Here is a 13,139-nt window from a genome sequence, read left to right as displayed (position 1 = left end):
CAGGTTTCTGGTATCAGATAATTCGGACGAGTTTGACAGTGAAGGCGAAACGTAAGACTTACAAGTTCTTCTTGATGATTTTTGTTATGGGAGACCAAAAGAAAACAAATGTTTTAGTCTTATGATAAATCTGTCAGCAACTTGAACCAAATGCCTCCGGCGTTTCTTATAGTTTTTCTTTTTTCTTTTTTTCAGTATCTTCATGCATGCCGAACCCTTACGATCTTTTAGAAAAAAAAAAAAACCTTATTTCATTTGCTTCACTTTCAGTTTAAGGTGTGTCTCAGAACGTCACACAGCTAAGGATAAACTTCTCTCTCTCTCTCTCTCTCTCTCTCTCTCTCTCTCTCTCTCTCTCTCTCTCTCTCATATTTTCACAACGAACGTGACCTATCTGGAACTGAGAGTAGAAGGTGTTTGGCGAACGCGCGTTCTCCTCTTCCTCGTGGATGCGACTATTTATATAACGTTGGTTTCAATCGATCGATCGGGGGAGAATATATATATCTATCTACTATCTATATATACACACGTGTGTGTATGTGTTCACCTATACGAAGTGAGCCAGAAATATGCTTATTGGACTTAGTGGTTACGCTACGCAACAAGTGTTTGAGTAAAGCTCGATAGATATATATATATATAGATATATAATATATATAATATATATATATATATATATATTATACATACATACATACATTACATATATATATATATATATATATATATATATTTATATATAATATATATTATATATATATATATTATATCATCACGTGTGTGTGTTGTGTGTGTGTGTTCACTATAGAAGTGAGAAGAAATATGCTTATTGGACTTAGTGGTTATCCGCCCTACCAACAAGTGTTTGAGTGTGTGTTTCATAAATTTTTAAGAACTAATTTTGTAAGGAACTAAAACGCGCAGATAAATTTTTACTATAATTTTTCCACCGAATCCTTCACAAACACAGACGTTCTTTGTCGAATGACGAATCCGTCACGGCCACTCTTGACTTTGCGGATGGACAGTCTTATTAGTATGATTTATCGCTTCCGCTTGTTTGGTGTGATTTTATTTTTATATGTCCTTCTTATGTGACCTACAATTTCCTTCATTTAAGGGACAGTATGTAGTAAGCATGTAGAATGGGTTTTTAAATAATCAAAGAAATTTAAATGAAGTTATATATCTATGATCGACATGCAGCCGGCAGTCGTGTGGATCTCTAAGATAGTATTCTTTATCGGATTCTGTCATTTGCTATCGAATCGAATTGAATGGCGTTGTTTAGATAATGCAAAACAATATACCGATAGATAAAAGCTGCAAAATAGCTCAACTCCGACTCTTCTATTCCCCTCGAAGTTTAATTAAAGGGTTTGTTTATCATGTGACCAACCGGCTGAGTGGGTGCGGAGAGGCGATTGTCGGTCGAGATTCAAAGTAAGCTTTCTTTTCAGGGTAGAGCGAGAGATTTTTTGGAGGGTTATTCTGGATTTTTCTTTCAAGACTCTCTCTCTCTCTCTCTCTCTCTCTCTCTCCTCTCTCTCTCTCGTCTCTCTCTCTCCTTCCTCTCTCTCGCTCTCTCTCTCATTAAGTGGGACTTGATCGGTGACACTTGCCATCATTAACCCGAGAGCTGGAAACTTTGGCGGAATTTCGAGGAGGTCCTTTGCGTTGCTAGGAGATGGAGGCGATGTATATTTTATCCATACAGCAAGTATGTATTTTAAAAATAGTAGCGGGAAATCACATCTACAGTGATTACGAAATGCTGTGCTCCTAAATTTTTAGAAGATTATATGAATAAATGGAAATCATATTAAGCGAATGTTAAAAAACGACGAGAGTAAATTAACACAAGGCAGGATGGAATGCTCTACTTACAACAAAAAACTTTTAGCTTGAACCAGTACATTATTCTACATCTAACAGACAAAGCGATTCAAGTGATAGGAAGGGTTATGCTATCTTCATCGAGACGATTTATATAAGAAGAGGCATCATCAGCACCTCCAACTCCACGTAATACAAAGGGCCCTTGAGAATTTCCTCCACTTACATTTTTCCTGTGCCTTATCTTCCGCCTATCTCCACTCATCCCAAGTCTACCATCACATAGTTCTCATCCAAGCGAGTCTTTTCCTTCCAACTCTGCTGTCAAGAGTCTCTGCTACCACTACTCGTATAGTACTATACTCCCAAGGGTTATTGGACACTTTTCCTTTTCAACGCTATAGCTCCTCTACACGTGGAATTTTTCTACTTTACCCTGTGGTATCATTTATGAATCTGCTCAGCAATGTGACTGCTAATATTCTTAAAACTTTATTCTCAGATCAATCAAATCCTTTCGATATAGTTTCTTCGTCTTACCGCGATTTACCGCGATTTATAACCGCGTATATGCAATACAGCGGTACTAGACTTAAGGCTCCCATACACTGAACGACTGTCTGAACGATTGTCGTCATCGACCCTCACACAGTATGAACGATCTCCGCACCGATTTCAGTCTGAACAAAGATTTTGTCTCGAGAAGACACGGCATCACCGCTGGAAGAGACGTGCGCGATAGCGTTATATCGGCAGACAAACTCATACATTGAACATCTGCGTATGACAGACTTAAGTCGCAAGCCAGCAACCTGGTCGTGACAGATTCCCGCTGAAATCGTTCAGATACGAAGCTCCGCCCACTTTTGCATTCAGACAAGCCCATACACAGTGTTTTTGCGAACGATACAGACAGTCGTTCAGACAATCGTTCAGTGTATGGGGGCTTTTAGTCTTACTTTCTTATGCAATATCAGTCTAATTGGCCTCTAAATCTTATTCAGCCTGTCCATGATTTGGTTTGCCTTATTTAGTTTTTCACTGAACGCCAAGTCGAGAGACCCCTTACTGGTTATCATTGCAGTTTTTTTTTTTTTTTTTTTTTTTAAGTTTCAATTTCGTTAACCCTCTCTCCATCTAACGTCATTTCTTCCATTAGCACATACTCCGTCATCATTAATTTATTTTTAATAAAACTGAGTCCCACCTCTCTAGATACCTGATGCATTCTGTGTAGCAATTATTGTAAATCTTGTGGCGTTTAGATGATTAAAAAACACCATCTTCACTAACAACCAAGTAAAAAAAATAATATTTAGCAATAACTTTAACCTACTAGGCTACCAAGGGTTGACAGTAGTAGCCACATGGTGACCCATACGAATCTATTTGAATTTTACTTTGCCCTTTTTTGGAACTGCTCTCCAGTTTTTATTTTCTTTCTTGACAAAAAACTAAACTCCCTTCCTCTCTCAATATTTGTATGCGGATAGACTCAATGCATCAGCCGAGTAATACAATATATCGATTTTCTGTAAAACAAAAGGGGTTCGGTTAATGGCGTAGAGTTCTGAGACCTAAATATATTGGTAAGCTATAACCAATTTTGTATTTTTTGTCTATTTTTTTTATTTTACTTTCAAACAAAATCGGTCCGGGGAGTCATTCCAAGGTTCATAGAGAATGAAGTCGTACGTTTATTGATAAAGCATATATATATTTTTTATATTCTTCTTTCCGAAAGCTTTCCCTTCTTCGCCCCGTTTCCAAAATCTATACTGTCGCTCGTAGATTATTGTTTATGATTTTGTTCCCCCTCCATACATTTCAATCTGTTATGAAAATTAACCCTTCTGCCAGTGAATCTTTTCTATTTTCTTGGTGCGACTACTCTCTCTTATGCCGGCACAAATTAAGATGAAGGATGGCTAATTATATTGCGACCCCCGCCCGCCCCCCTCCCCCCATTTTTTTAAGACCTGTCATATACGTAGGTAGGCTAGGAACGTGTCTGATTCTTATGAAGGTTAACGAAACTCATACTTTCCAGTGAAATGAAAAGAACTGGAATTGTGACAGTAATTCGGAATAATACTAACGTATTGTGTAACGGAAACAATTAATGTGGTCATGGCAACTCGGCAGCGAGTCGCGGACTCGAGACTCATCGCGGCCCAGACGTTTCGGAGCGACTCAGTGGGTAACTGACTGCTGTGACGTGAACGTTACGCCGGGCGACATTTGGTGGTTTATCAGTGGGGCCCTGTTTTTTTGGCTGTTTCACACTGTTGCTACTACGATTGTTTTTTTATGAGGCCAGTCAGAATGTCCGTTCGTATCAAATGACTGGTGTTTATGTTAAAAACGTGAATGCTTGAATTATAAGTAATGCATATGAGAAACTGAATTACGATTGACATAGGCCTATCTTCGGTAAGTGTTGTGTATTAGCCTATATAAGGAAATGTACATTCATTAACTGCATTTTGGCGATATCAAATCCCTTGTACGCTTAAGTTGCCATATGTATTAAGCGGCCAAAAAGATCACAATAACAGTTATATGTGATAAGATGTGATTATTCAATTAAGGTTGAAGGGCCAGACTGTCAAAAAACTAGGTGAATCAATTTTCAGTATTGGATTATTTGAAAAAATTCGTATTCTTCCGTAAGAGAGTTGATCCAACAGACAGTTAAGTCTGGTCGTAGGGTAATCATAGATTAATTACCTAAAACGCTAATTACTCAATGTGACACGGAAGAAATTAACTGGTAGACCTTCGTGTGATCCTTCATTGGGAACCAAAGACTTTTTAAGCCCAAAATACTACTGTCCATTGACCATACTCCAACACTTATGTCAAGTTGAGAGAGCGGTCCCCCGAAGTGATGTGAAGTTGTTTCGATCCGTAAGTGTTGTGTTGTTTTTGTAACATCCTTATGTACACCTCTGTAAGGCCTAGTCGTAGGCTTATAGTATTAAGTGATGGATGAAGAGTGTTTTTTTAATACTTCATCGGTATAATCAGTCAGTGGGTCCTGGGTATACGTAATGTACTGTGATGATTCTGTGCGTAATGGATGGTTGCGGGGAGGGGGTGGATGATTGTTAGGACGCAGCGGTTCTGTAATTAGGTAAGGCTCCTTATGGTGCGTTAGATCAGGGTAACTAATGGTAGGAAGGTATTTTATGCGGAATTTATATTAATTTGGTGGGAACTAGGCCTAGATGGCAGTGAGCCTTGTTGTCTTGATTTGTTCAGTTATGTCCAAAGTATCGTGCCCTGGTTTCGTTAAACCTATCTGTGTTTTTAGTTACCTTGTAAATAATTTTGGCATCCAGATTAGATCAAATGTACTTTGTCTTTCGTGACCCGTGGGTAGTTGGCCAATGTTTTACTGCCGTATGAGACCAAACAAACACGCTTGACCACCTGAAATGACCTGACCGTTTGGATGGTTGTGTCAAAAGAGGTAAGTTTACCATCAAATTCCCCCAGGGCTTATGTTGCGAAAATATGCACTATTAAGCCATTTGGCATTGGGGGTCCTTTTGGTAGGAGAGAGAGAGAGAGAGAGAGAGAGAGAGAGAGAGAAGAATGAACACCCGGATCGCCCTCAAAATGTTGGTACCTACTGGTAACTGATTATATATATTAGTACGGGTACCAGTGGCCTAATTACATGACATGTACTTTTTTTTTTTTAAATTATAACTATTATAAACTTTCAGGGTACCGTTTTCTTTGAAGATTGGTATAGTTATAACGTAATTCAACTAGCGTTCTAACAGCACAACAATTGGCGGGAAAAATCATGGTCGTGATTGGTAGGCGAGACTGCTCAAGATCTTGCCCATGGACCGTAGCAAACAGCGCGAAACAGTTCATTAATTGTAACACATTTGCCCTATTAGTGGGCATATTAATTGGCATATATATTAATTTACTCAAACACTGTTGTTGTGGGAGAACTAGGATGGGGAGGATTTCATGTAATGGAAAATCTCTTATAAGACTTCAGTATAATCCTATTTTCGTATATACGATTTCAGTCTAATTGATTTCCAAATATTCAACATGCCCATTTTGATATAGTTTTTGTTTTTGTTTCAGTTTTAGTTCAAGAGAACCTGTTCTGGATATCATTGTGCATACTTTCCTCCTTATTTCTCATCTCTCTAGATATATTCTGTATTCTATTAAGCAAGCACCACCTACGCATTCCGAGTCTACCAAGTTTCTATCGTTACACCAAGGTGATCGATCTTCGACTTACTTTCTTTATAAAATCTGCGAGAAGGGGAAACAGCATTGGTGAAATGTCATTCCCTTGTAGCACCCCACTATTTACTGCACAATTAATTTAACATGACTCCATTAACATTAACTTTGCATCTACCATGTTCACGGTAGCTAGCTTCTCCATGATATCGGAGAAGCTATATATATATATGTGTGTGTGTGTGTGTGTGTGTGTGTGTCCTTTCAAGTAGAATATGTTATTATATAAGAGAAGAGACCCTTGTCATAATTTGTGATGCCACCTACCCCAGGTGCTGTGCAGGATAACTTTCTTAAAATATCCATGAAATGGGAAAAGGGATTCTTTCAATTTTGTGATGTGCCTGTCTGCAGGACAGAATTAACGAATGAACTGGGCATCTTCTAGAAATAATTATTTGAAAACAGAATCATCAGAGGTCGGGGATTGAAAGAGTAGTTATCATGAGGGGACTTCAGTGAACGACGTAAAGGATACTTCTGTGCATAGGTTGAACCTGGTCCTTGCAGGGTCTTCAGAAGTGAACTTCTTTTATTTATTTATTAATTTTTTTAGGCAAGAAAACTTGGATCACCTGAAGATTAGCGACCCCCAATACCTCTCCTGAAGAAAATCGACCCCAATATTTTCCTCCTGAAGAAAAGCGACCCCAGTATTTTCCACATGAAGATAAACGACCCCTGCTTGTTGGTGTCTCCAATCTTCAGGTGACCCACTTTAGCTCATAATATTATAGAAAAAAGGAGAAAAAAATAGATATATATTCATTAAAAACTATTTTATTAAACATTTGTTTAAAAACACAAATTTAGACAGACAATCAATATTAATTAAAAGTGTATTGTCTTGCAATTTCAGTACAAAAATAATCAAACCTATTGTAACCCCTGTGGCTAGCGCGCGCAGCGCAACATTACCTCTTGCCAGAACATACCGAGCTTGCCAAGAATCTTTAAATATGCGGATAAAGCGCGAAGCGCCATTCCGCCACTGCCTTACTGTAACCCCTGCTAATTTCTCACCTTAAGAAAAGCGACCCCAATATTTTCCACCTGAAGAAAAGCGACACCAGCGTGTGTTGGAGTCGCTTTTCTTCAGGTGATCCGAAAACTATGATTTTATCTGGAGGTCTGTTAAATGGCTTGTAGCATTGTGTAGGCACAGCTGTGTGTACCCTGCTAGACTCGTAGGGTCTTCAGAAGTTTATTTTTTTTTTATCTCTTAAGAAGGCAAGAAAACTTCACGATTGTATCTGGAGGTCTGGAAAATGGCTTGTAGAATAGTGCAGGCACAGCTGTGTGTACCCTGCTAGAATTGTAGTACATGAGGTGAAAATACTCCCAGGCACCTCGTTAAGAATTCTGACTCCTTGCAGCTGTTGTGAAGTTCATCGAGAATTTGTCACTCATGAATGGTGAATGTTGTGCAGTCAGTGGAGCATGCGCCGTGCACTGAGGCATTACTGAAGTGTTTGCTGCCCCATTTTTTTTTTAGCCGTTTTCTCTATATCTATTCCCGCTGCGTGTCTAACATCTTGCTGTCCAATCTATGTAACCTTTTCTGTTGCATTTGCATATATGAGTTGTATTTCAGAATTTCCTGGATCTATTGAGCTTGTTAACTACTCCATCTCCCTCTTTTCACTGTTTCAAGCTCTCACTGACTGAAAGTGCTTTAATTAGCGCTTGGTTTTATAATGTAAAATTCTTGGTTCATTCATTCATACAGCCTATGATGGAATGATCCTTTTCCGAAACATTCGTGTTGAATTAGGCCTGTGTATTGGGATCACTGTACTAGTAATGTAAAAAACACGTTTGCCCCGACTAGGCCTACTCATCACAACTGGATCTTGACTTGACAGAATCACGCAGACTTTAGATTGGAAAGTTAAGAAAAAAAAAAGCCTTGAGGACATCGTGCTGCTCAACAACTATAATCGTTTCTGTAATCAGTACGGTCCCTGTTCATTCCAGCCACTCGAATTCAAAAGGAATATATTCCATGGAAAAATACCAAGATAAAAAAAAAAAAAAAAACTGGAACTTTATTTTTGGTCATACTCTTGATTCTCGTTTCTCTCGATCTATATCCGTGTAAAATAAATGACTCGGGAGGATGTACCCTGGACCGAAGTAAATACTTCGTTGCTTTGGTCAGCAGAGTCATAAGGATTTTCAGGGAACACGCCTAGCTGATTCCCTCGTCGTTCTCGGGGCCCGGGGATCAAACGCTGTTATTCACTGTATGAGCTGACAGTGTTACCCACGCCATGAGGTTTGGTAAAGAGCCTATATATATAATATATATATATATATATATATATATATATATATATATATATATATATATATATATATATATTATATATATTATATATATATATATATATATATATATATATATATATATATATATATATATATTGTGTGTGTGTGTGTGTATATATATATATCTATATATATATATATATATGTGTATATGTATGTATGTATGTACATACTGGTATTTGTTCAAGCAAACTTATTGATTTTTAAGAAAATGTTATCTGGTTTGTTGAATTCAGTAGAATATTTTGATTTTTTAAGATCATTTTTTAAAAATATTTATTTTTGTCAATAGTGCGTTATCAACTTAATAAGAATTATGATACGGTTTTCGCAATGTTAATTTTACTTGGGTATATAATATAAGATTCAGATTTGACGCATCCTTGATCCCCTTTTCTCTATTTACTTTAAGATTTGCTTGACAGTTCATCAGATCTGACGTTGAGGTAGGCACTTGGATATTAAATTGTCAGCAGTGAAATATCAAGAATTCAAAGATTTGTTCTTTATTGATATAGATCGCGTAATTGGTGTCCTCTCCCTCAAGGAGTTCCTCGAGGAGTAAGTCGTCCTCCCCTTGAGACGGTTATCTGTATCATTTATTTTCTTTTTACGACGAAGTAATTTCTCTCTCTCTCTCTCTCTCTCTCTCTCTCTCTCTCTCTCTCTCTCTCTCTCTCTCTCTCTCCTGTTGGAGTGATTTGAAAATTATTTTATCGTCACTGAAAGTTAATTTATTACACTTTGCGAAGCATACTTTGAAAGTAAGTCATGAATACTACACAGTACATACGTATACTCCATACATCCAGGATATGATTTTCTCTTTCGTAATCTCAAAATAAGATTTTTCATTGTTTTGAATGTATATATATATATATATAAATATATATATATATATATATATATATAATATATATATTATATACACACATATATATATGTGTGTGTGTTACTCTTACTTTACGGTTGACAGTAGTGGTGAAAAACATTTCTTGACATTCTCATTTCCCGTTTTTATTTTTTATTGTGCTTATTTGAATTCTGTCCCATGTGAGATTAACATACTCGGTAATTAGGGAGACATAGAATTGTTAAAACAAGTCGGTGGTATCAGCAGCCAGCAGTGACCCTTTCTTTAGTACCTTCCCTGTTGGCCCATTCTCGTTTCAGATTGGAAAGTGGTATGCGAATAATTGGCTCTTGAGTCGTTAGGCGTCTCTCCTTTCTAAAATCGTTCAAAGAGGTTATATGATCCCAGAGCTTCTCAGGAGTTTCTATCCCAGGGGGTATGCAAGAAAATTTGGATGGGCATAGCTAGAGGACAGACACATGAGGTTATCACCAAGGAACGTCCTTGGAACGAAGAACTTTCAATTTGCAGGGAGGTGTTTTTAAGTAAGGAGCCTACTACGGGTTTTGCTAAAAAAGTGCCATCCCCAGGACAGGGTTAAATCCCAGTACCAAAGTGCCCGGCCTCAACTACCCGCAAAGTTTTCTTTTTTTGTTTTTTTTTATATTTACTTCACAGCACCCAATGATCCACCTTTCCTAGGTTCACGCAGACTGTGAACAGCCTCTGTATAGAGAGGGTCCTCAAGCAAGTCAGGAAACTGTAATGATTCATACCTTATATTCCCTTAAGAGGCCCTCTGCCTGATTCCAGACGTAGTCCAGGAGCCTGAAATGTAATTTACTCAATTCTATTAACCAGTCCAGAAGTGTAAAGCTACCGGGACGAGGCGACTGCAGAGTTGCTCTTGGAGACGTCCTACTTCGCCGGGTGCCCACGCCTTCTACATAAGACTTGTGGCTGTGATTACTATGCCATGTGCCAAAGATAAGTCCCAGAAACTGGTCGTGAGGTTAAATTTTCTGTGAGTCATTGTATGGATTAGTAGAAGTGTGTTCTGACTACTAAATAAGGGTCCTCATCTGCTTTAGAAAATTGAATTTTGTACCTTGCTCTAAAAATGTCATCATTGTTTATATTACCTGAAATAGTGAAATTATTTGTCTGTCATTTGGAAAGGGTAAAATTTAGAGTGAAGTGTGTGTTTCGCTGTTTGCGCCTTATTAAATATAATAATATATATAAATCTCAATAACTACAGTTTAATGCTTCAGTACTGACCTCACGAAAGAGCGGTTAAATTCTTTTTTTTTTTCTTTATGCAGGTATTGGTACTATATAACGCATGCGCATTTAGGTTTTTATGCTTAAAGACTTTTGCGTTTCAGGGTGTCGACTGTCATTTTACAGGATATGTAAAAACGCTGGAGTAAGAGGGATTTAGATAGGGCACATAAATACATGAGTCAGCCGTATGTATTAAAAGGAAAACGGGAAGGACCTTTCGTAAACGCGCGTCTTCGATCCATTACGTATGTTAAACGTATGTTTTGAACGATTAAAAGCCATGAAAAGGAGCGAATACCATACTGATGACTTCATCTCATGTGAGAAAATTACGAATTAACATTTCATGTGAAAAAATTTTAAACTGAATACTTATAATTTAAGGATTTTTACTCCGTAACTATTCATTAAAATATATAAATTTTATTAAACTCTTCTAGTATACCCATTTGTTAATTTGCTCATGATCCCTTAACTAGTACCGGGCTTTTGTGAAGTAGAAATATGTCATTAAACGTACAGATATATCTGTATTTTAATTCCTGTTTGATTTGTCACGTGTGATTTGTATTACCCCAGAGCACTGGTCATGCAGACATTGCCTTCATAATGTAACTTTTGATTTGTGTATGTGATTGATCACATGTCTTTGGACCCTATCATCGGAACCTGATGAACCTTATATCGCCTAATTGCCTGTGATTTAGGGATTTTTTTTTCCAGTATAACTGTTCATATGTGCTGTGTGTACTGCCAGTTACATTTTTTGGTTAAATAGGGATGCTACTCGAAGTAAAACTTTGCTGTTTTGCTTAGCTTATATGGGTATTTTTTTTATTTTTTTTACACAAACAATGCATATATTATATTATAATATATATATATTGATTAGCCGGTATATTATATATATAATATACATATAATGTGTACATACACATGTAAAAAAATTCCTCTATGAAAACAGGATACGTCTCAAGTGTAAATGGCCCATTAAAACACTCTGGTATAAAGCTAAAGAGTATACTTCCGTGGACTGACTTCCACTCCTTGATAAGGGTGGAAGCAGTCCACGAAATATAGTGCTATGCTTAAAACCAGTGTTTTAATGGGCTTTTTATACTTGAGATATACGTACAATTTTATATATATATATATATATATATATATATATATATATATATATATATATATATTGTTGTGTGTGTATGTATGATTGTAACATTATTCACATAAGACTTTTTACACTCATTAAGTCATAATGCCTCTTAATATCAGCTTCACTTTACCTTGGGGATAAATTGCATCCAGAGGGAATTACATATATGCAATTTCTCTTACGAGGATTCGAACCTATATGCCTTTCGGGCTATGTAGGGTTAACAGAGACATATCCATTCGACCATCAAGAGAGATGGCCGAATGGTTAAGTCACTGCCATCTCTATATCAAACTAAAATGTTATCGGTTCGAATTCTGCTTAGGGTAGTAGTAGATGAATTTATTATATGTAATTCATCTTGAGTGGAAGATGTTCCCAGGGTAAAGTGAATTCGATATTTAGGGGTATTTTTTGGAATAATGTATGTGTATTGCGCTACCATCTATTATTTCGTTTAGAGTGTCCTGCATTCCCTATCTATCGATCTACCGATCTACCTATGTAAATTATATATATATATATATATATATATCTATATATATATATATTTAGGTACATATAACTTTTTATTTTCATATATTCTTTTATTTAGGGAGCTACGTTTATTAACTTTGAAACACACAACTCCTTGAAATACTACTGGTATTTTAGTTTCCTCTTTATTCCTTGTCTTGCCGAATTCATTCACTGTATTGATTTCAGAAACGTGCATATACACATGTTATATATATATATATATATATATATATATATATAATATATCTATATATATATATATATATATTATATATATATATATATATATATATATATATATATAGTTACCGGAAGGCGTTTAGGCTACCTTTCTACTCATATTCTTAGCTAATAGTTTGGGATGAGGTTGCTAGGGCACCCTTTGGTATCTTTCTTAGCTACGACCTTGCAATAGGAGTTCAGTCAATAAGAGCCCAGGACCGAAGAGAGCTGAGAAAGCCCATTTAACATCTAATCGAATGGCAGGTATAGACCTCCAGTTCACGTGCTAAGTTTACGAAAGTACCGATGTGTTTTTCTAAGGAATATGTCTATATTGCTTCTTCCGTTCCCGGGTTCGACCCCAAAATGATAACTAGGAGCTTCGGATCGAGGGATTTCTTGATACTTATTTTAGGGAGTCAGTGGTTTAAGTGATGTTGCACACAAGGCAAATACCGGGAGTCAAATTGCACTTCGTAGTGAACAGATAGTATATATATATATATATATCTTATATATATATAATATATATATATATAGATATATTTATATTAATGTTTGTTGTGTTTATATTCGTGTGTTTGTGTGTTTAGGCGTGTGCCTCTATACCAGCATAATATGAAATGCATCAAAGCGAAAGAAAGCAAT

The 13,139-nt window shown here is 36.6% G+C and overlaps 1 protein-coding gene across 3 annotated transcripts in view; it reads left to right on the top strand.

The window, feature by feature from the left end:
• Positions 1–4,043: 4,043 nt before the first annotated feature.
• The window catches only part of LOC135200830 (protein CBFA2T2-like), a 306,696-nt gene continuing 297,600 nt past the window's right edge, over positions 4,044–13,139 (top strand). For 2 of the 3 annotated variants that reach the window (XM_064229514.1, XM_064229517.1), the window contains exon 1: positions 4,044–4,749. The gene's annotated coding sequence lies outside the window, so the exon portion shown is untranslated. The remainder of the gene's footprint in view (positions 4,750–13,139) is intronic. The other variant, XM_064229515.1, reaches the window with a different exon arrangement.

Source organism: Macrobrachium nipponense, chromosome 27, assembly GCF_015104395.2.
Source record: "Macrobrachium nipponense isolate FS-2020 chromosome 27, ASM1510439v2, whole genome shotgun sequence".
Lineage (NCBI taxonomy): Eukaryota > Metazoa > Arthropoda > Malacostraca > Decapoda > Palaemonidae > Macrobrachium > Macrobrachium nipponense.
The sequence above is the reverse complement of the archived record's forward strand: the minus strand, read 5'-3'. Positions and strand labels throughout refer to the sequence as shown.